Source organism: Triturus cristatus, chromosome 5_2 (genome assembly GCF_964204655.1).
Source record: "Triturus cristatus chromosome 5_2, aTriCri1.1, whole genome shotgun sequence".
Classification (NCBI taxonomy): Eukaryota; Metazoa; Chordata; class Amphibia; order Caudata; family Salamandridae; genus Triturus; species Triturus cristatus.
Window position 1 is genome coordinate 1026589961 of NC_140588.1, and position 26786 is coordinate 1026616746.

The 26786-nt window shown below is 43.4% G+C and overlaps 1 long non-coding RNA gene across 1 annotated transcript in view; it reads left to right on the top strand.

Annotated features, from left to right (window-relative positions):
* LOC146829619 (uncharacterized) overlaps positions 1-26786 on the top strand; it is a 431894-nt gene that overhangs the window by 108380 nt on the left and 296728 nt on the right. The window contains exon 2 of the long non-coding RNA XR_014962024.1: positions 12150-12299. This is a non-coding gene — a long non-coding RNA (uncharacterized LOC146829619). The remainder of the gene's footprint in view (positions 1-12149; positions 12300-26786) is intronic.

The following is a 26786-nucleotide window of genomic DNA, read 5'->3' on the forward strand; positions in this document are numbered from 1 at the left end:
CCTCCATCTTCTTTATGGGGTGCTGATTTATCACCAACTGGTCTTGACAGGATTTTGGTGAACAGCCAGTGGTCTTGCTCTCACGATGAATCTTATCAGTGACAAAAGTATTACTTTGGCAGATTATAATGTTTATGTAGATTACTATGAGAGTGTGGAAACCATAAAGTTGATCGACATTTGCTGTACATTTGGGTTGACACACTTAATGAACTTTCCCACGCACGACAAACGATATACGCTAGATTTAATAATTCTCTTTCCAAAGATAATATTAAAGTTTTAGATTGAGATAGACACAGCATTGGGTGGTATTTTTGAGCTGAACATTGAAGAATCAGCAGGTTAAGAAGCCAGTTAAGGAGAGTGTAGTGTGAATGGCTTCAACCGCACAGAAACAAGCCCTCGACCAGTGATATGACCATCATGAAGCAGAAAATTGAAGCCTGGTTCTCTAGATGCTTCTGCCCTGCCTGATGCAGTTACCAATAGATTGATACCAATGAGCAGTTACCTATAAGGGATTGAGACCAACAGTGCCATTATACACACAATTGGCCCAGGCTAAGCATGAGTAAAAAAATTAGAATGGGCATGTACCGGAAGAAGGCATGTGTACATGGTTGACTGTAGAAAATACAAATGTCTGTGGGCAAATTTCTTCAAGAAACAAGTAGCAAAGGCACCGTACATGGCTAAATCTGTGCAGATTCAATGTCTGGGGAAGGATGAGTATGGTTGAACTCGACAGCAGATTTTTTTTCCAGGAGAAGATATCCAAACTTTAGACATCTTTTAAGCTACAGGCCCCTTTTCACTCCTATTTAACAATTGCGGCCATATTTATGAGGCAGTGACGCAGCACAGCAAGTCAGCCTGCTGCGCTGCATGACAGGAAAAAGGCAGGCTTGTGCAGTATTTAACATTATATGGCGCATTCCTGCCTTTTCCCAGTGCTGGCAGGCAATGTGCTGCCTAGCGGCAGTGCAGACACTCTTGCACCATAGTGGGCACCCTCTTGTACTAAAACAATACCCTGAGGCATTTTCCTCTTCTGACATGTGCTGCAGGATGCAGCACGTGTCGAAAGAGGAAGTAACAAGGAGAGACTAGGATATTCTCCTTCTTATGCCTCAGCTGGGAAGGTGAGGCAGTTTTTGTGCATTCCTAGGTCCACCCGCACTGGTAAATCTGGGAATGTATCAAAATCCATGGGATTTGCGTGGGAACACCCATGCACCACACATGGAACACCTCCCTGGGGCAGAGTAAAGCAACACAGCAATTTGTGCTGCATTGCGTTACTCTTGAATTATCAACTCACTCAGGGCCGAGCAAGGGGGACTTGTGTTGCTTGATAAATCACATTTTAAGGGTTGCTTTGCTTTTGCACCCAGTTGTATGGCGCATAAGCTCCTCAACCCCTTGATAAATATTGCCCTTAGTGTGATTGTCCAGGGGCTCAAGGAGTTCGAGCTACTTACGAATGAGAATACTAGGGCATGGCTGTTAGAAATAAAGCCAGATCCTCTGCTGTTAGTATGCCGGGTTAGAGTCATGCAAATTGCCATTGACTGCTACAGCACAGTGTGTGCTTCCTTTAACCGCTTTGCTGCGGTGCACATTCCCCCACTGTGCGAGCGAATTCTAGGCGTGCGCAAATCGGATGGCCCCCGGCCATCCGACGCACACACCCACCGTGTGGAAGAGGCTAGCAGTGCCTCCCGTAAAGAAGTTGTTGGTGCCACCAAAGTGGATGCAACAACTGTGACCCTAATACTAAAGCAATACGGAATGCCAGACCTAAATACCTAAAATAAATATGAAAAAGAGTCTCAGCTCCCACTGTCAATAAAGCTTTTGGAAAACAATTGTAAAACCTGTATGTTGGCATTTTTAGATGGGAATAGGTTCTGTAATATAACCCAATCATACTTTAAAAACCTCTATCTGCAGAATCAGCATTGGTTAAAGTAGTGGGTGAGCTTTGATGGATGTTAGATAGCACATCAGAGTAGCTGGATTATTACTGGATCTCTCTGCCACTTTTGATACAAGTTTCAAAGCTTTATTCGACAGCATGTCATAAAAGCAAATAAACATCCTAACAATACCATAAATACTATGTTAAAATATAGTTAAAAATACATTAAATCATGATGCTGGCGAATAGTTTTTAAGAAAAAAAACAACATCAAAAATTTAAAATCTATTTAAAAAGTAAGATCTTAATATTTAAAATTAATCAAACATCTTTTGGTGTCAGAAATTCATTGACCTGCTTCTAGTAATTTTAGGGTGCGAGAGCGTATTATCCATGCCCACCCTAAAAATTTTGCAACAGCAATAGCCAAACAAGGAGTGCAATCAGATTCAAGTATTCATAGGGCTTCCTTATACCTGCGTGTTCCCAGATTTGAACATACTGTTTTTAACCACTTATGGCGTGGAACAATATACAACGGACACACAAATAACAAATGTCCTGTGTCCTCAATCAGATCTAAGCAATAGGGGCATTTATTGTCCTGGGTAGATGACCATCTGTGGGTAAACGCTTTTACAGGAAGAGACCCAATTCTAAACTGAAAGTACAGCTTTCTATCAGTGGGCCTTTCTATAATATCCCAAAATGCCTCGCATGATGGTATAGATTTGATGTCAAAAAAGCGGCGTGTTAAGTTGGAATTGTGACCAGAGCTAAAGGCAGATGTCAGGGTCATATCCCAGTACAATTTTTTAAGGGGTTGACTTTGATGGAAAACTAGAGCCATTTGAGTCATTCCATAGATGCCCTAGTCCCAATTTTATTAATAGATCTCTAATTTCTTTGAGCCATAAGATGGAATGAAAACGGTCAGCCCTAATAATGTCCTTCAAGGCGATCGCGTAATGAGCTAATTCTGGAGTTACCATGATCCGTCGCCAATATAGGAGTGGGCGTAATCGTGCCAAATCCTCAACTTTTTCCTGCCTAGGTCATATGTAAGCGGAATCATTGGGGTGCTTTGGGGAACTCCTGTTAGGCAGCGTAAAAACTTGTTTTCTGCCAGTCTTAATTGGTTCATGTTAGCAAAACCCCACAGTTCCGAACCATACAAAGAAGCACTAATGACTTTCATATTATAAATTTCCAAGGCAGGAGTGATTGGTTTGGTCAGTGAAGATTTGTATTTAGAGACAATTGCACCTGCTAACTGGTGGAATTTTAAGGCGGCCATATCAATGTGGTTTCTCCATTTCATATTGTTCTGAAGGGATATCCCAAGGTAAGTAAATGCCTCAACCCGTTCCAGTGGGGTGCCATTAAATTTGATAACACCTCTAAAGTTTTGCCGCTGATTTAGACACATAAACTTAGTTTTGGAGGTATTTATCTCAAGACCACATTCTCGACAGAAATCACCAAATACGGTTCGGTTCAAAAATCTTTATTCGATTCATACAATGAATCATAAAAGCACAAAGTTAAAAAACATAATACACAAATAAGGTGATCCATCCATAAAATAAAAATTACAATTCAAAAAAATCCATCATACAGCATAAATACAAATCCAATGGCAAAGCACAGTTCTACAGCTAATTTATCCATAGCGTTTCCTAATCTGAAGTGAAACTCTTATAAAATTTAACATGGCACAGCAAGTATCAACAGAAGATAATGACAGCAAATAATCATAGCCTTCTTTATAAGTGCATGGTTGCCGCCCCTTCAGGACAGGTTTAATAAATCTAATCCTAGGATCTTGATATAAGGAGCAAAACAGGACAACATGTATAGTACTTTGGCTAACTCTGTCATTACAGGGACAAGGGGGTAGCTGCTCACACCAACCCCCTTGTTTAGGAAAGGCGAAAAGAAAATGGAGGGTATTTAGCCTAAACCTCGTGAGATAAAACCGCCATTGGACATTAGTTGTAAAAGTTAAATAAAATTGATGCTGTAACTTAGGTACATAGCCAATAGGGCCTCCCAGACACCGTGAGCCTAAAAACTTCCAGTAATTTGATTTAATTTGGGTTTTTATGTTTCCCTGGATGTTCGCAGGATTTTCATAAACATGACCCAAACCTATCTTATTCAACATGTCCCTGACGTATGACAACCAGGGGATCTTGTTTGCATTATCCAGGCTCAAGCAGTCTGAGAGAATTTTTCTCGCGAGCTGCAAATCGTCAGATAACCATATTTTGCCCCATAATAATAGGGGTGACAGACGAATGATGTCAGTCACTTTGGTCATTCCCATTTCATTATAACAAATACATTTAATGCCTTCTGTAACCCACTTGCAGTCCGCGAAACTATCAACGTATCTTCCGCGAACATGAGGACAGGCACCCGAGACCCTGCCAGTACGGGGGCATCTGTGGGGGAACATCTAAGATAATCAACTATGCCATTAAGGAGAACAACGTAGGCGCCAAGACACATCCCTGCCGAACACCACGCTCAACAGGAAATGGGTCAGTCACCTCCCCCTGAGTTCCCCACCTGATTCGGGCATAATTCTTCTCATGCAAGCGGACAAGTAACGTTAGCAATTCCGGGGCCATCCCTGCTTCGTCGAGAACCCTCCAAAGTTTAGAGCGGGGCACTAGGTCGAAAGCTGATTTCAGGTCTATAAAGACCGCATAAAGGATCCCATTAGACAGCTTCACATTCCTCCAGTAAAGAGCTAAAAAGTAAAAAACCTGGTCAACAGAGCTGGTACAAGGTCTAAACCCAGCTTGATACGGGGATAAGATATTATTTTCTTCAACCCAAGATTGTAATTTGTTTTGCACCAGTCGACCTATTCATTTTTGGGCTGAATCTATAAGACTAATAGGTCTATAGTTACTTGGTAACGATTTATCCCCTTTTTTAAAAACCGGGATTATTTCCACCCCTTTCCATGAAGGAGGAATAGGTGCACCCATAGCTACAGAATTAGCTAGCCACTGGAAATATTGACACCAAGATGGTCTATCAGTTAAAAATACGTCCGCAGGTATCCCGTCCATTCCAGGAGCTCTCCCCCCAGTTACACAATCTAGAGCTAGATTTACATCTTTAATCGAAAACACCTGCGTTTGAAAATAAATAGTAGGGGGAAGTGAGTACTCTCCTTCAGATAAAGCAGAAGCATACTGCGGTCTGAAGAAGTCAACCCACTGATTTTTTGCCACATTATTTTGGGGCGATGAAGCAGTCCCACCTCTATCCCACTTTACTATAGCCCAAAATTGTTTTTGGTCTTTAGCCAAGCAGGCTTGTTTCAGGTCTTGCCAATGCTCCTCATCCCACTCTTTCTTAGCCGCTAGCTGTGCTTGCCTATATGTCTTCCTGGCGGATCTCACGTCTTCGATATTTCTTGATCTAAGGGCTACACTCAAATTCTGGCGAGCTACTTTACAAGTTTTATTGAACCATCCCACCTCGGGTGGTTTACTCTTGTTGACTTTTCCAAACTTGAGGGACTTCATAAAAAACCCTTGGAGTTTTGAGAAGAAAATGGTGTGAGCCTCAAGCATAATTAAAGAGAAATTTTTATTGGTCGATTGAGTATTTAAGTTGACCACTTCATCAATGACCATTTTTTTAAGGTCCTCTAATTTCTCCGGCTTCTCTATAAATCTATGCCATTTGACATGTCGCATGTTATTTGATACGACAATGTCCAGGGTAGTTTTCTCCCCTCCAATCTTCGGTTCTCTAAGCCCGTTAGGAGCTTGTAATTCCAAGCATAAGGGATTATGGTCACTTTCATCCCGTGGACCTACCTTTGTCGAATGTACTTACACCCTGGCAATCTGACCGAGTGCGCCCGTTAGCAGCTCTGAGCCCTCTCTCTAAACAGAGTGCTTTAAGTTGGATAGCTGCGGCTGACCATCTCTTAACTGGGGGAAGATCCAACTGGGGAACACCCCACCTACTATCCTCCTCGACAGCAAGAAACTGGTCCTCAGGGCCGAGGGGCTCAAACGTCGTATTAAAATCTCCTCCTACGATTACAAACATCTCAGATGGAAGCGCTAAGAGATGTAGATCTAGGGCAGATGTCACGTCAGATAAAGTTCCTCCAACCATCCCTCTGGCATAGATGTTGAATATGGCCATTCCTTGGCCATTAGGCCAAATAATGTTTAATGACAAAATGTCATTAGATGGAAGGCTCTGTTGGTTAATTTTACAACATAGTGATTGGCGGATCCAAATCATTAAACCACCTGATGGACGGCCTTTAGATTGTTTGGTGGCAGGTATATAAAAATTAAGGAATCCCAGGCGAAAAACCGGGACCAGGGACCACGACTCCTGGAATAAGATTATGTCAAACTGGTCAACAAAGCTACACCATTCTATAGAATGTAACTTGTTGCCAATACCTGCAAGGTTCCAGGATAAGAGAGTTAGTTGTGTCTCGGTAACAGGAAAACAGGAAGGCTCTTTTGTTGACAATGGGCCCTGGATCTCACCAGCTGTCCTGTTCACATGTTCGACATTTATACATGGAGTACCTATTGGATCATTTGCTGATAACTTGGATCCTAAGTTTTCCTTTTCTGAGTGACTGGGGAATATTGGCATATGTAATTCAATTTCATCTGCCTGAATTTCTCTGAAGTTACATACTACCCTATTTTTTTGGCAGCTGTCGGGGGCTGTAGGGGCGGTCAAACTATCAGACAGTGCTATCTTGTTCGCTGGTCTAACTTCCCCATCGAGTCAATCACAGTCATTTAGATCTGACAAGACCCCAAACCTGTTTTCTAAGCTAATGTTCCACTTACTAATAGAGTCACTCCTGCCTCCTATACTAGGGGCCAGAATCCACCCTGGCCTCAAAGTCGTTCGATTAGCTTCCCAACTTCTCTTGCAATAAAAATATTTTAGAGTTAGTGGGATGATGGCACCTTGCCTACGTTGAGGAGGGAATATATTACTCAGGACGTTAGGGAGGACTTCTGGATTTGAGAAATTAAGAACCACACAGTCTCCCTCAAATTTTTTAGCGTTAAGCCCCAGCCATGAAACTCTTCTTGCCATAATAATTTCCCCTGCTAGTTGTTGCTCACCCCAAGGGGACATCCTCATGTTGTTTGTCATCCAATACAAAGATTTGCTAATCAAAGAAGATGGAGATTCTACTTTGTCAGACGACAAGGTAAGTACATTAGCAAGAACCAGTGTGAGAGGGTGGGCCTCAGCAATACATTGAAATTGGACACTCTCCGGATACGAGGCCGAATGGCTAGGTGGGGGGCCGACTTTAGGTACCTTCTGGAGATTCTTGTCAGTTGTAGGTTGCAAAGGTGGAGGAATCACTATCTCTTTTTCTGTAGCCCTTTCTCCACCCCTGGGGGGCACCACATTTGGGGTAAATCTGTTTGGTGTCGGGGACTTTACACTAGCCACTGCTTCCGCTGGCTTATTTATTAGAGCACTCAATCTAACTACTTCTGCCATTAGCTGATCGATTTTAACTACCAGAGGTGTAATGATACTCTCTATTTTGGTATCAATCATGCTTACAATGTTTGCGGGTAGCTCATTCTCTAGATCTTTCTTGACGTGTAACCCTGATGCCTCTTCCTTATTCGAACTTTTAATAACGGTGGATGCCTTTTTCCTACCTAGGCGACTCCCAATATTTTTAGTCTGGGATTGCCTACATGCTCTAACTGCCCTGATTCTAGGGGGAGGCGCGAGGGGCTGGGAGTTAGCTACTTCAACTATATCTGGTTCTGGATCAGGATTAGATAGCGGGTTAATAATTGCGGGCATACTTAGTTCAAGGATGTCACTGTCTAGGACCTCTATATCAGTTGGAGTACTACTATTTCCCTGTGACGGAGAATCCAACAATGATTCAGACAGGGGAATCGACAATGGGAGGTTGGAAGAACAATTTAACCCCAATGACGCCCTCCTGTCGTTATTAATTTTGCTGACAATCTGCACCAAGTAATTGTCCATAGTGTTCGACATCAGAGAGTTTTTATGTTTGGACATGCTGCCACAGTGCTATAGCAATGCCTAATAATGGATCACTTAATGCTGACAGGAGCCGTAATTATTCTCAGACTACAACAGTACCTGTGCGGTCTTAGTCTTGGTGATAGGGATTAAAGAGACACGTAAACCAATAGGCGGGAGTGCAGCCGCAACACACCTGAAGGTCCGCACACGCTCCTGGGAGATGTAGTCCTGCCCAGTTCCTCTCCGCGATCTCGACAGCAGCCCAGCGGCGAAGACAGCCCCTCCAGAGGAAGCAGCAAGCAGGTTAATGCAGTACAATATAACATGACTTCCCACTCATCAGGCTTTACAAAAGTGGTATCCAAGACAAAGTAGGACAAGTAAGTTAGTTTATTGAATGATAACTTAAAATCTTTACAATTGCATCATAATAACTACAGGAGGCAGGCAATAAATGCTTTAAAATCCACAAGTTAAAATCACATTATAAAATCATTAGACTAAAATCAGAGCCATCTAAAACTGTCGAACGTGCAGTTTTTTCTGCCCTTTGGCAATCATCCAGTATGTTTAATGTTATATATGGTACCCTATGAATCCACAAACAGCATGTAGAAGGAGCAGTAAAAGATTGAATCTGTTCAGTACCGGCCCTGGCTTGAGGAGATCTCCTGGTAGTGAATGTAACATACGGTGCAAATAAGTGCAAGTGTGTTCCAATGTGCAACGTGCCGTGCAAACAAATGCTTCAGAGTGGCGATTTAAAATACATCCAACAGAAGAGGGACGTTAACAATTGATAGGAGTTATACCCGGACATATGTTCCGAAGTGCATTACAGCCCAGCCAGTTCGAATATTTCAAAGAAGCCGGTTATGATACAGCCGGCATAAAGGGGACAGATAGAGGCAAGAAAAGGCCCTGACACGCCCCTTGTGCAAAGGCATGTCCTAGAACTGGACGCAACATTCTATGCAAGTAAGTGCAAGTGTGTTCCAAAGTGCAACGTGCCGTGAAAACAGAGTAGCAATATAAAGTGGGGCCAACATGAGAGTGGCATTAAAATTGATAGAAACTATGCCCTAATGTATGTTCCAAAGTGCTGTGCAGCCAAGCAGTGGCGTAGCTAGGCCTTAGGCTGCCCGCAGCGGCCCCTGCGTTTTCCGCCCGCGGTGGCCTGATCGAAGCGCGGGTGGGTGTGTGTGTGTGTGTGCTAGTGATTCATGTGGCCACAACGGTTGCAGGTAAGAGCGGGGGGGGGCATTGTGGGGGCTGCTGATTCTTGCGGTGCAGCCGTGACGGCCACAGGTGAGAGGGGGGAAGGTGTGCCGGCCACCGCCCGAAAACTCGTGCCGCCTTGTGCGATATTTGGATCCCCTTAACTGTAGGGCTCTGTTATTTATGGTAGAGTTTGGTTAGGGCAAACAATGTTTTGGCTGCTTTTCCTTCGAGGGCCTTCACCTGAATAAAGGGTTTGCCCATACTCTTATATTTGCCAGTCATAGTTACGGTTAAAGGCCCAAGTGCCAAAACCAGTTGATGTTTTTTGGTCCCTTGTCCAAAGATCAAATTTTAGTTTTTGTGGCATTCATGAGCAGGGAGTTGGTGGTGTTATAGGTATGTAATATGCCCAGTGCTGTCTTCATGCCAATACATGTTTGGTCCAGTATCACTAGGTCGTCCGCATATAATATCATAGGAAATGTTATGAGACCTAGCTTTGGTGGGAAAAGATTCCCTTTCAGCACTTCTGAGCCTAAATTTTCCTTATGCAAGTTAAACAAGATAGGGGCATTGACGAATCCCTGTTCCAAGCCTCTGTTTGTATGTATTTTTGTACATTGGTTTGGGTTATCCTAATCTGGACCCAGCTGTCTATGTACAAGAGTCAGCCGGCTGCCAGAAGTTGATTTGGGATTCCCCAAGCTGAAAGTTTTGCCCTTTGCGTGTTTCTGTTGATTCCATCAAATTCAGTGCTGTGGTCAATATTTTGGGCATAGAGTGGGTTCATCGCTTTTTCAACGGCCTTAGCACCCAAGTAGGCGAGGGCTATCACGTTGTCCATTGTTGAGGTGTTTGGCCAGAATCCCTTCTGACCTTCAGAAGACTTCTCAAGACCTGGCTCTTCGAACAGTAGCAGTTTCCCCCCCCCCCCCCCCTAGCGCCTTGAGACCCTCGCGGGTATGTAGTGCGCTCTACAAATGCCATGATTGATTGATAAGGGATGATAATATTGTCCTTGATCCAATTCTCCAACTCACGCAGAAGCACCTTTGCAGAGGCTTTTCCATCTACTTCTAGACGCTTGATTAGCCTGTAGTTTTCAGGTGATGTCTTGACTCCCTTTTTAGGTCTCGCTGAGCCAAAGGCTCGAAGAGACATTTTATATGTGGGATTTTCAAAGTGCTACCCACAGTCTTTTGGCTGGCCTAAACCCTGAGTGCAAGATCACATGCACTTGCACAGCTGCTCCTCTGCTCATTGCATTCCCCCCTCCCTTTTCACCCAGCCCTTTGATGCTCTGCTCGATTACTTTCACTTTCACCGCTTTGACCCTTGCATTCCCCCCACCCAGCCCTTTGATGCTCTGCTCGCATCTCCCTCCTCCCTGGGCGTGAAGGGAGACAGAGCCATCCTGCTTGATTAATGGCTTTGCATTCCCATGTGTTCCCGTAGTAAACATGCCCGAGGCGCCAGCCGAGCACAAGGCTCACGGAGACATTCTCTTTACCCTCGTTAGTCCCTGTATCTCTATTTCCTTCAGAAGCTCCTGCTTTTCCTACCTTTCTGCCCAGCGATTTGCTTATCGCTTTATTCACTGACCCTGCATCCTGTGGTGCCATCGGGTGGATAGTAGCGCTTTCCAAAAACACGAAACAAAATAAAACAAGTCAAGAGATTTCCTGTCTTTGAACCGCGTATTTCCCTATCTAACGACTAGGACATGTGAAGAGAATTAAAAACACTTGGTGACTCCAGGGACAATAAAGAAACGCGTTTTTTCTGTCTAAAGAAGAGAAGCTCTGTGGAGGCCGTCCTTTCAGGCGCTACAGGCATGTCCTGTCAAGGATGAGTACTCTACGGTCTGTTTTAGGCGCCTCTACAGCGCATACACCTTACTGCTCGAGGCGAGCGGATTCGTAATGCTAGGCGGGAGCAAAGAGGTGCTTATGTTTGTCTCCCATCACTCACTTACTCACTTTCTATCTCCCTGGGTCTTTTCTCTCTCTCTTCCACCCCTCGCTTTATCCTACTGACATTCACTACTTCTCCCTTTACTTCTCTTCGCTCCTTACCTTCTGTGCTCCTCCACCAACTTTACAACAACCCCACCCACTCTGCATAGCCCCGCCTGTCTCCACCTCCCTTCCCTCCACTCTGCCCCCTATTTCTCTCCTTCCAGGTCTCCTTGTTTCCCTCGGCCCCTTCCCACATTTTGGGAATAAATCTTGCTGGTCGTTCTGCCGCGGGATGTGATGGGATTGCGTTTCCTCGGACAGCGCCGCGCCGAGTCCTCGGCCACTTCAGATTGCTTTAGACAAAACAAGAGGGGGTAAAAGAAACTACCAGTGTGTGTACATATGACTATCGAGAGAGGGATCCATGTTTGTTATCCGTTGCTTATTTGTGCGTGTCCTTTTATGGTGTAGGGGGTGTGAATGTTGCTTTCCATCATTGGCCGTCCTTTTAATTCTTTTTGACAATAGATCAATGTTTGTTGTAAGCAGTTGGCCATTCGGGTTGAAGCCCCCGTGTAAGAAGCTGTCTCTCTATATAGTGTACTAAAATGAAGTGCACTGTGCAGAGACCCCAGTGGGTCCCTGACTGGAACAGGGAGGTTAATGTAGATGATACTAGAGCTCTTTTCATGACAGTGTGGGTGAGCAGTTAGGCTAATAAGAGGGTAGTGCTAAGCATTTGTTGCATTCACAGAGGCAATAAATGAGACACACTCAAGAATAAATCCGAGACCAATTTATGAAAATAATATTGATTTTAATGTATATTTTAAGACCGTGAACTTTGACCTACAGTAAGCACTTTAGGAGTTACGATTTTTGAGATTTCAGAAAATATATCTCTTTTGTGTGCAATTACGCATCATTGAAGTCAATGGGGAAAAGCAGAAAATGCATATCAAATTGGCAATGCTTTCATGAAGTTCACCTTCTTGTTTTAGGTCTATAGCAAGACCAGGTCCACAGTTCCAGCAGCAGAAGATCGTGAGTGACCCGGATTCGGCCAGGAGCAGGGTGCTGAAGGTGAAGGTAGCTGGTGCGTTATGAGAAATGGAGGAACCTGGAAAGATACTGCACAGGAGGACTTTCAGGTAAGTACTGTGGGTCCCCCTGGAGGAAGGAGGTCACAAGTGTTGCTGGACTACGGAAGCACAGCTGGTTCATCGTTACTGGGGCCGGGCGCAGAGCAGATAGGTCAGCCTGTGTTGTGCGTCTAGACGTTCCATATTCTGGAGCAGGCAATTTGCAGAAGCAGTTTCAGGACAGATGGGCCACTCAGGTCATGGGTCTCAGGGGTCTCGATGTCTCTCAGTGCGTGCTTGCTTCTGAGGTAGTTAGAGTCCGGCACGGACTCTTCATCTGGCTGTTTGCTGTGGGAATCAGGTACCTCAGGTATTAGTACGGTGAGGCTCCAGTAGGTTCTGGTGTCAGATCTGACCCTCCAGAGCTGTTGTACCTCTTTTGGTACGGGTGCTGCATCGAAGTCATCGGGAAGCAGCATGTTGACAAACCAGACTCAGCCGGATTGGTGCCTGAGGTGTGCAGGGGAGTGATACCTTCACTCCAAGGAAGGTTCTTGGCAATTTCTCAAAGGGTGGATGAGCTCCGGGGTTCTTGGAGTCTTCACAGGTTCAGGAAGACACAGCACACTCCGATTGTTGAGTCCTAAAGTCAGCAGGCAGGGTTTGGCGCCAATTTCTTCTGCATCAGGACTTCACTTCTTGGGCAGTGGATCTTTGGCCATTTCTTCTTCATGTCTGTCGAATCTAAGTTTCCAGGACTAGATATAGGAGCATTAAAGGGAGTTGCAGGTAGTATGGGTGTTATAATCTACTGTTTGCCTTTCCCCTTATTTATGTATCTCTTCCCTACTGCTCAGCCAGATTGAGTGTTGGAGTGCTTGGAGATGTCTGGAATGTTGGATGATTGATGATGTCGTGGAATGCATGGGTGCCTGGTGAGGTTGGGAGTGTCAGTTGGAGTGAGCAGGCTGAGCAGCAGGGAGGCTGCTCCTGGTGGGGCATCACCTGGACTATACATCTTCCAGTAACTTATCTGAAGCTGTATCTATGAATAAACCTACAACGTACTTATACATGACCTGGCTACCGGACTATCCTTTATTTACAACAATGGGCTACCTAACCTTTGGGTGTCTAAATCCTGTAAGTGACCACATACTGTGGGAAGGGGCACTACCCAGCCCAGATAGGTTGTTTTTCCACCATCTCAAGATGGTGAATTTTCTGGAGAGGGGTTTGCATCACCAGCCACACCTTAGAGGTGGTGCTGGCTGAATGTCGATGCTCCTCCGCATCTAACTAATTTTTCAGCCTGTCCTCCTGCCAAATGTGGAGCAGGACAGGGGAGTTATTTATTTGCAAAGTTTTATATAACGCTGGCTATACCCAGAGGTATCAGAGCGCTTTACATAAAGATCGTGTTGGCATCCCCCGTTATCTGGGGAAGCCTTGGCTGAATTTCAAAGGTGGCATTCTGGCCTGGAGGAGGTGTGAAGCTCCTGCGCCCAGAGCAGGCTTTGTTTCTGGCGTCTGAGAGCGCAGGCTCTCACCATGAGGTCAGAAACATATCTAGCTATGGCAGGATGGTTATCACTACTCAGAGACTACACCAGTGCTTGGTAGGTTTTCAGGGGACCCTCTAAGGGTCTCCTGTGTGCACTTATTTATAATTTGCTGAGGATGTATTAAGACAAGATGTTTGGTACCACAAATCGCAGGGTACAGTGAAGCCATCATGGAGCTAGGAGATTTATGATGACAAGTATCAAACCCATGTACAATTTATGACTTCCCTGTGCACTTTTAATATCCACGAATGGCTCAGATATTGCAGGGTCATATCTTCTCATGTCCACACATGGGATATAGTGCACCCTGCCTTAGGGCTGTACGGCCTGCAGCAGGGGTGACTTACCTATACCTCATGCAGTGTGTGAGGGCATGGCACACAGGGCTGTGTGCCATGTCAATTTTTCAGTTTTCTCTGCACTAAGATATGCAGCCTGCAAATACAGTTTGCATGGTCTTGGTGAGGGGTCTTTGAGGTGGCACAATTAGCGCTGCATCTCCAGTGGACTCTCTTCATTTATCCATGCACTAGGTACCAGGTGTACCATTTACTAGGGATTTACAAGGGTGGCTGAAGTTGTGCCAATCGTGGTAAGCTTTGGGAAAGAGATCTGGCATTGGGAACCTGATTAACAGATGCCCAGTGCCCTTATAGTTGAAAATCGAATCAGATATCAAGCAAAAATTGGGGACACTTTCCTAGACACTGTGAATCTTTGACCTCACATTGACCACGATTGGTAGATGATGGTTGCTCTCAGTTCTAGTTTGAACTTGGTATACCACACACCTGCTCATTTGATGTTTGCTCAGGAACATATAGTCTAGTTTCACCTTCTGCGCTGCTGTATGGATTGCATGGTACCCCAACATAGAGATCGGTGCGGTAGTCCACGTTTCTTCAAGGCAGAGGATGTCCACTGTGTTCAAGTGTTCAAGGATGCCTTTATTATCCATCCGGGTGTTCAATCATGCCATCTAATCACTTTTTTGGTGTTTCCCCTGTTGCAAGGGAATTGTCTGACCCTAAGTTGTGAGGGCAGCTGGGAGCCACCCGTTTCACTGTTTGTTGTGGGAGTTGTTAGTGTTTGTAGCGCCTGTCTTTGGCCTGTCCCCCTTGTTGCTTGTCAGGTGTACTGTGTGTGATTTTTTTTTACCAAACATGGGTGTTTATTTGCTTTGTTCCTTTCAATATGCTGTGAGCTACCTTTTGTTTCAGGGGGACAACTTGCCTCTTTGTTAAGACGTGGGGTTATTTTTCCATCATTGGTTCGTTGATAAGAATGCCCTACTCCTTGAATCACTAGTTCTCCATTATGATGTTTTTAACATCTGTGATATCTGTCCACTATGTTAATGTGGATTATCTGTGACTAATAAATAAATAGGTTTTAAACTTTACAAGTTTAACGTGCTCCGACATAAGATGTGATAGCGAGGATCTGTTGCTTAGAAGGTTTAGGATATTCAACCTATTTAGAGTGTCTCAGGCCCCTCTTGAGTTGAATTTCGGGGGGAAATTCAGTGCTTCTGATGTTGGTGCAAATAGATTTTTGTCCTCCTCTTCGTCAACATTGGGGCGGGATTGAAGAAAGATAGGTCCATGTTGGCTCCCCATCATCCTAGCTAGGCTGCTCCCTTGCTTACTGGTGGCGGTTGATGGTCTTGTTCTGCCACTCTAATTGCTGTTATTGACTGTGGGTCATTCACCCATGTTTTGCTGGCTGCTCTTTTAGATTTTCCGTTTGGAGGTGGCTCAGGTGCCCAGGGGCGCTGCCTTGGATGTTAGTGGCCTCAACCCGTGAAAAGGACATTAGCCAAGCCACATGTGCACATTGGTTGTAGTTCTCCTTTTCTTGCACCTTTATGTGTGAAGTCAGGTTGATGCTTGTTTGTGCAAAGGCGCTTCTGGGGGTGTGTATGCTTTGATCTTCTTGTGGGGTTTGTTTATAGGTCTTCTTTTGTGCTGTTTTTGAGCTGAAGATTGGATAGGCATCCAGTTCCTCCACTCTGCTATCATTGCTCTTTCCCCTCCCATTTTCTATGGTATATGATCTTTGTAGGTGACTGTGCATCCCGTTTTGTCTGTTGTGAATTTGCCTTTTATTTCATTTATTGTTTTTCATGGATTTTTGTAGTCTTTTCTTTTCTCGTCTTGTGAGTGGTCTTTGAGTGTTTTCCGCCAGTAGTGGATGATGGCCATCCGTAGCATCTGATGACTTCTCCATTGTATTATTACTTGTCAATGGCATGCCTACTATGACCATGGGATGTCCTGGTCTGTTCTTTTCAGACATTTCATATTGCAACTTCTTGCCACCCTCAATGGTTATGCAGAGGTTGCCCAGTTGACTAAAAGGGCTGAAAGTGCATGCTGTGATTTCTCGCTAGTGCCACTTTGCTTTTGGACCCCTGTTCCATGGATATACATTGTATATCCAATTCTATGTAGGCAGGTTCTTGTGGAGGGCACATCCCCTACCTAGTCTCATCACTGGGGTTCTGCCATTTGCTACACTAGATGTAGCTCTTGGTAAGCAACAGTACAAGCATACATCTCGATATCATGATTTTTGGCGCTTTCGATTACTTTCTCTCAGAATACACTAATTGGTGCATCACTTTCACCAAGCATGAGTTGTGCAGGTGGTCTATTTTTTCTTTCCTTCTTTTTTCTTTTCTTCATTTTACTCCAACTTGAATGAATAATTTAGAGTCACCATGGATGCCTGAGTTCTGCTTATTGCATTGCAAATTCTCCTCACAGGTTCTGTAGGATGGTGCCTTAGATACAAGATGCATGAAACACATCCCTGCACAGTGTGCTATAGAATACTCAACAGCCCTCCTTTCTTTTTCCCACATCAGTTTTCTCAAATATATTTTATTAATTGAGCAAATCATTTGAATAATTGATTCTCTCTTGTTTTAAGCTGCGGTGAAATTTGTTCTGCATAGTCCTGAAGAGGCCACAAATTATAAGGGTGAAATGCGTCGACCCACATTCCCCCGAAAATACTCTGAACTAGAAGAAATAATAAAGAATTAGAACTTTGCTGTATATCAATGTGGAAGCCATAGCTTTATGTAACTGATTTATGCACCATATGAGTTGATCTACTATAAATTGGCATTCCTATCTTGAGACAGCATTTTTTATGACCTATAATAATGGTGTATTGTCCGTCACCACTGTCTTAATGTTCACCTGCACATACATGTTGTTCTCTGACATTTTCTTTAATGTATGTTGTTAATAAATGTATATTTCTGTTTGTAAAATAAGTTAGTTATGTAACACAAGTAAACATTGTGATGGGAACTGTTTTTAGTGTCAGTGTTCTACCTGACTGTAGTATAGCAATGCCTCGAATAATGATTGGACTGTTCAACTGAATATACACAAGGGTGATTTTAGTCCCATTGAGGTTAAAAATAAGAAGTCTACCTCTTTTTGCAATTTTTATTTATCCATCCTGCTGGAGCTCCTTCTTATTTTTTCCTTTTAAATGGCAGTAGACCAGGCACCAGAGGGTTATGGGGGCTCCCCCATCCTACATGTTCTGCAAATTTCTCTTTAAGCAGCATATTGTTCTGAAAGTCCCAGGAAAGAAGGAATTAAACCAATTTATTTTTATTTTTATACTTGGTGCTTTATCAATTGTTTTCAAAAAACTCTTTTTTGATGGCATGCCATACTAAATAGTGTGACCCAAATATTCAATTGCCCTCCTTGCAAATTTCCTCTTTTAAGATAAATCCAAATTTTGCCAACCTCCTCAGTACACTCTCAAGTCAAGTCAAATTGTATTAATTTATTTTAGGGCAATTTGTACAAAGAATAGGAATAGTGATTTCCAAATAGCGATTTTATCCGAATTGCTATTTGGAAATCGCAATTCCATGTGTATGACATTTTTTGTTTCATACTTGCGATTCCTAGTGGGTCACAAATTGACCTACCTCGTAAATATTAATGCGGCAGGTCGCAGTTTTCCACCCATTAGGAATCGCAGCCATCACAGGAATGGTGGCCTGCTGAGGTTAACAGACCACCATGTCCGTGATTGAGTTTTAATAAAGGAATTCTTTTTTTGCTGAAATGCAAACCGTGTTCCATAAAGGAAAACGGGATGCATTTCACCAACTTAAAATGCATTGTTTTGTTTAAATTTTTTAGAGAGCAGGATGTTGTCTGTGGAACCTCTGCCTGCTCTCAAAAAATGTTTTCCAACATTCTCAAAGGGGAATGGGCCCCAGGGGGACCTCTTTCAATTTGTGAATTCACTACCAATAACTTTGAGTTGGTGATAAAGTGCAAATGTTTAGCAAATGCATTTTGTTCACAAAATAATAATGCATGCCCATGCAATTCGGTATTTGAAAGGGACACAATAAACACGCCCCTTCCAAATCCCGAATTGCGAAACCCAAATTGCAATTCGGTTGCAAGTTACTAAATCGCAATTTGGGCTATATACATTCCAAAAATCATTTTTCCGGTCATAAACAGGTCAATTCTGCAAATTGCTTCTGGAGAAAACAACATAGAGTAATAGGATACGTCCCAAAAGCAATTAATATGCAAATATAACGAGGCGTAATTTTGCACATGAAGTCCTAAATGAAAATATCTTTAAAAAGTATTGTTAATGTACAGTAGATAAAACTAAAAATAAAATATCTCTTTATTCTGTGTCATTAAAATGCCAAAAACAGGGATCTAAATATTTTGCTTGATATTGCCCAAGATACATTTATGTAAAGAGAATGTTATTCAAATCCTGTACTGCATGCACGCTGTTCATAGGGGATGCCTGTCCAAGCATCCACTACTGCCATAATGGTTAGTGTGTCCACTATCATAAAAACGTGGTTCTTTTAATGCAATCCTCCTAGGCCATTATAGTTGCATCTTTCCTAATATGGCCATAGATTGAATAATATTAAAATGTTTCAATGTAATGCAGTGCAATTTGTCTAATTTGAAGCTAATAGTTGGAATGAGTGCTTTGCGCGCGAGCTTCAGGTGACTGTAGTTTCAAGTCTTTAGAGAGCTTCCAAAGTGGCCAGTACTGCAGTCAAGTTATTTTTAAAAGCACTTATGTTATTTTGTTCAATAATCAGTTCATCATTTAAAATACATCTTAGAGCATGTGCTCTAGTGGATAAAATATTAAATCTTAACCGATCAAGACATAAGCACTCAGGACCCCAAGTACTACCCACAAAGCTTGAATTGGTGTATTAACTGTACCATTAAATAATGAGTGAAGCATTTTTCTTGTTATTTATGCGCTAACTGCATGAAATTGGGTTGCTGTTTGAAGGGTAAAACCCTACTCAAGCAGAAACCATATTCCTTGTCAAGGTAAAAATACAAGCAACCACACATTAACCTGTGCTCAACCCCCTGGCAGCTTGGCACAGAGTAGTCAAGCAAAGTGTCAAGTATTTGTGTAACACTTTAAACAGTAACACCATACCATACCAAAACTACAAAATCCAATCAGTTGAACCGGAGATATGCATGTTTAAAAAAGTCATTAAATATACCGCCAAAAACACAAAGCACCAACTTTAGGTATCCGGTCACGCCAGATCATGGCAAAGTTGCAAGTTCAGGCCAACCATGATGGAGCATGGTCCGGGTACAGGGACATATTGAAGCTTGCTGAACTAGAGTACTTTAAATCTGTTTACGGAGTGCAGCGAGGTCCCTCGACGAGGATGTGTTGTGCAGCAGAGGAGATGCGTCGGATCCGAAGAATTGCAGCGTTGAAATATGAGGTCTTGTTTCATTGTTGATCCCATAGAAGGCTTGCGATGCAAAGGCCGGTGTTAAAAATACATCGCACAGTCGAGTAGGTGCATCGGTTCCGAGGAGCTATGGAGCTACAGTGCAAGAACCTGCGTCGTTGTCGTGGCTGCCGTCGATCAGAGATTTGCGATGCGAGGGCCACATTGGGAAAGCTTCGCACAGGTGCTGGTTCTGATGCAGGTTGCGAGGTTGTTGAGGAGTCCTTTGCGTTGGTAAAACCCTAGCAGCAGAGGCAATGTGTCAGTTCTGCTTGGGTTTGCGCCCCACAGCATGGGAGATGAATTGGTTCTGCTGGGTCCACAGATGGGCTGTCAGAGTACCTACAGGTCCACCTCCAAGGGCCCAGGATTGGGGCGGAACCACTTGCAAGGTAAGACTCACAGATGGTAGAGTCCAGGTACTGCGTTCTGTCCCTAAGTCTGTAGTCAGAAGGCCTGCCAACTAGCTGTTGGAGTCACTTTGGGGTCCTGGGTTCAACAGATGCAGGTCCAGTCCTTCTCAGCCAGGTGAGAGGCCAGCAGACAGGAGGGCAGCACAGCAAGGCAGCAGCCAAGGAATACATTTGTCCAGCAAGGCAACAGTCCAGCAAAGTGACAATCCTTTCAGAGGAACATCAGACATTTTTCCTGGCAGAATATCCACAGGTCCACAGGTGTACTGAATGGGTGGTGTCTGGGGTCCAATATTTATACTTGTTGCATAGCCTCTGGAAGGTGGGAGAAGCTTGTAGAAATTCTCTTTGACATGCGCAGGCTTCCAGCCTTACATGCCCTTACTCCAGACTAATTACAGAAGGTATGCAGCCCTTTGTGTGGATGAATATCCTATTCAAATGTAGGCAGAGCTGTGCTCAGCCCCATCTTCACATCCTTCCTGTGATGGCCGATACAGGCACACCTAAGCTCTCTCTTGTGTGTGGCTGTTTAGGCTGGGTGGCTTTTTATGAGAAATACACAAATTCCAACTGTCAACTACACACAGTCATGTGACCCAGAGACAGGCTGCAGGCACTAACTGACGAAGGCAGTAAAATGCCAACTTTCTAAAATCCTCATAATCAGAGAGGACTTTTCATTAGAATTCCAAAGACAGGTTACCTGTTCCCGTTTGGAAGGTACAGCTTATTAAATGTAATAAGGTAACTCTATTGGTATCCTATGGAAGATATATGCCTTGCAGGAGTGAAAAACAAATGTAAGAGTTTTTTACTATCGCAACATGTAAAACTTAAAAGTACATCTAACTTTTTTAATTACACTGCTCCAGCTCTCAGGGCTGATCAGAGCCTACCTTAGAGTTTGAAATGCCAGTTTAAAACTGCACACACACAGACTGCGATAGGGCTGAGACATGTTTAAAGGGCTGCTTAAGTGGGCAGCATAAGCAGTGTTGCAGGTTCACTAGTAGTATTTAATGTAATGGTCCTGGGTATATGTAATACCACTTTACTAGGGACTTGCAAGTAAATTAAATATGCCAACTGGGGATAAGCCAAAGTTATTATGTTTTAGGGAGTGAGCACATGCACTGGTAAAGTGTGCAGAGTCTTAAGGCCAGCAAAAACTAGATTAACAAAAATAAGGGGAGCAAGTCAAAAAGTCTGTGGGAAGACCACCCTAAGGCTGACAGGTCTAACACTAATGGCCAATGTTTATGGGAGACACATTTTATCCCACAGAATAGAGTTGTTGGTATTTTGACCATATATATTATTATCAGATGTTTAAAATGCCTTTTACCAACTGATTTAGAAAATGTATTAATGTTTGCATGTGTCAGAGCTTTTGAGACTTTGTGCAAAATGTGCGATTGTGTATCTAAATTTTGTGAGAAAATTCTACCAAGGTAAGGATAAATGTTCTCACGGATCATGCAGTTTTCTCCAAATTTCTAACAGAACGCTAATGATTTATTTTTTTCAGCGCAAATAAGAACTTTACTCTTTTGCACATTCATTTTTAATGTTTTTCAAAATATTTGTGAATTGCAATTAAATTTCTGTGTAAACCAATGAGAGTCAAACCTAACAGAATTAAGTCATCGGCTTAAGGAAGCAAATGGCAGCTAAATCTTCCCAGATTAGGAACATAGTTATTATTGGAACAAAAGTGGCTCTGTTATACAATTTAAATACAAAGAAAACAATTAAAACACTTATACATTTTTGTTTTAGGCTATTTTCAGTAGTATTTGGCTCTGAGAGCTCCCTTTGTACCCCCAACAGCACTTTACACCAGCTTGATGAATGTAAGGCAACTACTAATCTTAAAAATGTAGCAGGAAACCTATCCAAGCTAGTTTTTGCCAGAGGAAGGAGCAATCAAATCAGCTGAATGCTGTGGCAAAATCAATGAAATGTGTCTAGAGTAGAATTATGCTTTCTGAAGCCATGTTAGTCACACAGCAAGAAGATTCTTTTTTCGACTCAATTAGAGAGATTTTTGTGCAAACTTTAGGCAATACTCTTACCAATGGCGTCCAATTAAGTGATCTGTCCACAATTTTGGGATTATTTTTGGCCACTTTTTTTATACAATGGAAAGATCATACTCCCGGTCCATAAAGCAGGAATGTTGCCAGAGCAACAGCAGTAGAAGAATAAGGGTTCTAAAATATTTCCCCAAATCCTGGCATTTGATTTCAGTTTAGATATTGAAATTCTATCCTGGCCCATTGCTCCAGAAGAAATATACTTTTTGATATAAAGTGCAGAGTAGCGAGTGCCAATGATGATGATGAAACAGTTCTGCAGTTGACCATGAATTCATTGAAAATTTAACATCTGATGGCTTCCCCTTGTATATTTGGCCAAGGTACTCAACTTATTTTTCATACAGGATGGTGATAGCTAAAGGTTTCGATCTCATTTTGCATTGAGTTGCTAAAATGTGCCAGAATTAGCTAGGATTAAATACCTCTGCATCCATGGATATATCATTCCATAATAGATCTGCCTGTGCTTGATATTGTTTTATTCTTGCTTTGCTTTGTTGCTTTTTTTGCTGTTTTATTTTGATTGCCTTTGTAGAGCAGGGGCATAGAAATTGTTTTCATATCAAAGTATTTAACTGCCTTGAAATGCCATGCTCCAAAGTATCCTAAAATCTCTTTAGCCTGTGGTTGCAATTCTGTTTTTAAGCTGGAGGCAGCTGACATTATTCTTTGCATCCAGCACTCAAATGTTTCAATGATGAAATTGTTTGTTGATTGAGTAATATTGCTACAGAAAATGGAAAGCTAGCCTGCAATCTGAGTAATGACATTACCATTCCAAAATAGCTTTGCATTTTTTGCCACTTCCACCAAGCTGCCATCGGGGTTCCATTTGTTAATCTTCAATAGGGACCAATGGATTTTTACTGTAAGTATGGCATGGTCACTTCATATATTCTCAGTTTTCTTCGCGACTGAGATGGACCCCACCGACCTCAAAAACTACAGACCCATCTCCCTGCTACAGTTCCCAGCAAAAGTCAGCGAGAAAGCCATCAACAGCCAACTCGCCACATTCATCAAAGAGCACAACATCCTCAACTCCTCCCAATCCGGCTTCAGAAAAAAACACAGTACGGAAACCCCCCTCCCTCTTGTCCTGCTGTGTCTTTCGAATAAATAATCCCTCTGCCATATCTGTTTCGATGATAGTTTGCAGAAGCGGTGTATGTAGGGGGAAGAAGGAAATCTATATAGCAGGTACCAGAAAAACCAGTTGGTAACCATGTGTAAGCTCTATTGTGGCAGATAAAATATGTGCCCTAAGATGGCACTAGAGGAGGCGAGTTCTGTGAGGAATAAACGTATGTGTGGGAACAGTTATTTCTTTGTATGGTGTCAGAAGAGCGATCATTAATTTGCAGACAGAAATTTCCCTGATGAGGAATCGTCCAAATTGGTGGAGATTTTCTTTGTTTGACCTTATCAATAAGGCTAGTGACATAATGGGTGACGTTCGAGTTTGTATACGCTTTCCTTTCGTCAACGGAAATATTACTATTTTCCATGATTTTAGCCATAGCTACCATTCCCTTTATCAACGAACCATGACTAAAATCCGGATCACTAACACGTGAACTAATGGATCGTCTGAATATGCTTTGATAGGCATTGGAAAAGATGACAAAATAAGCCCAAGCAGAACCTTCATAGGAGAACGGAAGGACCAAATACGGCATTCCTTTCTCTGTGGTATGTGGCATAAGTCCACACACCCAACAGTCAGTCGTATTGACCACTAACTGGTGTTGATGTAACAACTGGACAAAGGAATTGTTATAATATTCAGTTCTTCTAATGATTTCATGTTGAGGAAGGGTATGAAAGAGATGTGGAGGGACAGTAGAAGAAGACGAAGAGGAAGAAGGAGCGACAACTTTTTGCTGCAGAGCATAAATAATCCAACCTATAAATGCCCAAGCAATACACAATAGTATAATAATACATAAGGTTATATTAAAACGACGGTACATTAATTTACAGGATTCTTTCTTCATTTCATCCTTTCTCTCTCTTTTGCCTAGTGTAGTTTCCATCTTTCTAATGGATTCTCACGGCAATCTTCCTCGATCACTCAATTATGATTATCTGCCGTCCTATGACACTGCAAGTCCTGCAGGCCTATTGCCACTACTCAGGTCACAATCAAGACTCCTACCGTGACCCTGCAACCGGGACAGAATACTACACAAGAGAGAAATCTTAAGTGTTCTTTTGTCTAGGCCTCAAATTATATTGTTCTTTTCCTGGTGTGGTTTGATCTTGGAACAATGTTCGTGGATTAGTCGTATCTAAGCGACGATGTGATGGTATTACTTCTTGAAGAATGTCGTTGTCCTCTTTCTCAGACAATGTCCCATTCAGGCGTGCAATACTAAAGGGTACGAATCGTGGAACCTTCTCACTCTCAGAGTCACCAATGCCCCTGCACACCCAATGATCGTAGGGTAAAGGCAAAGGCACTTTCTAACAATGCATGCCGTGAATCCAATTTTTCTTTCCTTTGACTTTAACTGCTGTTCTTGTGGTCAATAGTACCAACCGAGGCCCCTTCCATCTGGGCTCCAAATTTCTCGTCCTTTGGAAATTCTTGGTGCAGACCCAATCACCTGGTCGGATGGAATGACCTGGGTCTGTGGAAGCCTCTGGTAAAGTACTCTGAACCTGTTGATGGAGAACACGCAATTTAGTCGTAAGATCATGCAAGTAGTCAATCAACATTGGATATGGCAAGTCTGAGTATTTCTTAGGGTGAGGGACTCCCCATAAGTTAGCCGGGCGTCCAAAAACCACTTCGTAAGGGCTAAGTCCCAAACGAGAGTGTACTGCAGTTCTGGTGGACAGAAGAGCTAATGGCAAGCATCGGGCCAATTGAGTCCTGTACTAGCCTGAACTTTTGCTAGTTTTAACTTTAAGGTTCCGTTGTAGCATTCTACTAAACCCGCTGACTGTGGATGATTTGCCGCATGGAACTTTTGCTTGATACCAAGACCCGCACAAACTTTTTGCATGACTTGGCCAACAAATTCGCTCCCATTGTCACTCCAGACAATGCGCGGCAAACCAAACCTAGGGAAACATTTTTTCAGTAGAACTTTAGCTGTGGATAAGGCTGTGTTGTCTTTTAGAGGGTATGCTTCTATCTATCTTGAAAAGGCGCATACTACCACCAGAACATATGTGAGGTTGTTGCATCGCTCCATATGAATAAAATCGATCTGCAACACCTCAAATGGATATGTTGGAGGAGCAAAGTGACCTGCTGGAGTTGGGGTTCCCTTTCCCGGGTTGTACATCAAACAAACAATACAATGTTTCACTATATTGTCTGCACATTTTGGGATTTTTTCATTTTGCCACACTGGAGCCAAAAGCTTGCATATACCTTTTGCACTTAAGTGGGCTGGACCATGCGCCATAGTAACCACTGGGAGCACATAGGCATTTGGTTACAGCCAACGTTGGTGTTCAGATAATTCCACCCAACAACCCATCTCATCCAACATTCCTGTACTTTCTCTCCACTTGCTCAACTCTTACTCTGTAGCCTCCTTCTGAATCGCTCATACACTTTCCACTGTATCCTCATACGTTATGTTATGTTATGTTATGTTATATTAATTTATTATGCGCACAGCTACTCCAGCCAAGGAGCGTCCCGGCGCAGAGACAAGGAGAAACATAACACAACAGGAAAAAAGACCTAAAATGGGCAACTAAAACAAGAATGTTTTAATAGCTCTCCGGAAAGACAGCAGATCATCTAACTGACGGACTTCAACTGGGAGGGTGTTCCAAATTAGTGCAGCTTTCACGCTGAAGGAACGACCCCCCATCCGGCTGAGTCTAAATCTGGGGACCACAGCAAGGGCCTGGCCCTGAGATCGGAGACTGCGGGTGGGGACATAGAAAGAGATACAGTTGGACAAGATTTCAGGGCCTATACCTCTTAAGATTTTAAAGGCCAAACAAAGGACCTTAAAAAGAATACGCTTCCTTACAGGGAGCCAATGCAGGGAGCGGAGGACATTCGCCACCGGGCAAAATCTGGGTAGGCCAACAATGGCTCTAGCCGCAGCGTTTTGAACCCGCTGTAGGCGAGTTAACTCAGCCTGGTTGGCCCTAGCCAGGAGAGAGCTAGCGTAGTCCAGACGAGAGATGATAGTTGCCTGGACTACAAGCTGTCTGGTTGGGGCATCGAAACATTTAAGAACTGGTCTAAGTCCTCTTAACAGACCAAAACAACCGGCTGCAGTTTTTTTGGTATGCCCTACAAAGGTAAGGCCAGCGTCCAACCAGACCCCCAGATTTTTCACCTCCGACACTGAGGTCGGAGTGGGGCCCAGCTCAGAAGGCCACCACTGATCGCCCCATAGCTCTACTCCCTTCCCGACAACCATTACCTCCGTTTTTGTGGCATTAAGCTGGAGACAGTTTCCTGTCAACCAGCTAGCCACCGCCTTCAGTCCAGACTGAAACCTGGGGGCATCTTGTTGTACATCCCCGCTGAGAGTAACCGCCAGCTGAGTGTCATCGGCATATGAGACCAAAGTTAGGCCCCACTGCCTCGCGACATCAGCCAGCGGTCTCACGTAAAGGTTGAACAACGTGGGGCTCAACGAGGACCCTTGCGGAACCCCCATGGCCAGAGGCTGGAAACTGGACGTGAAGGG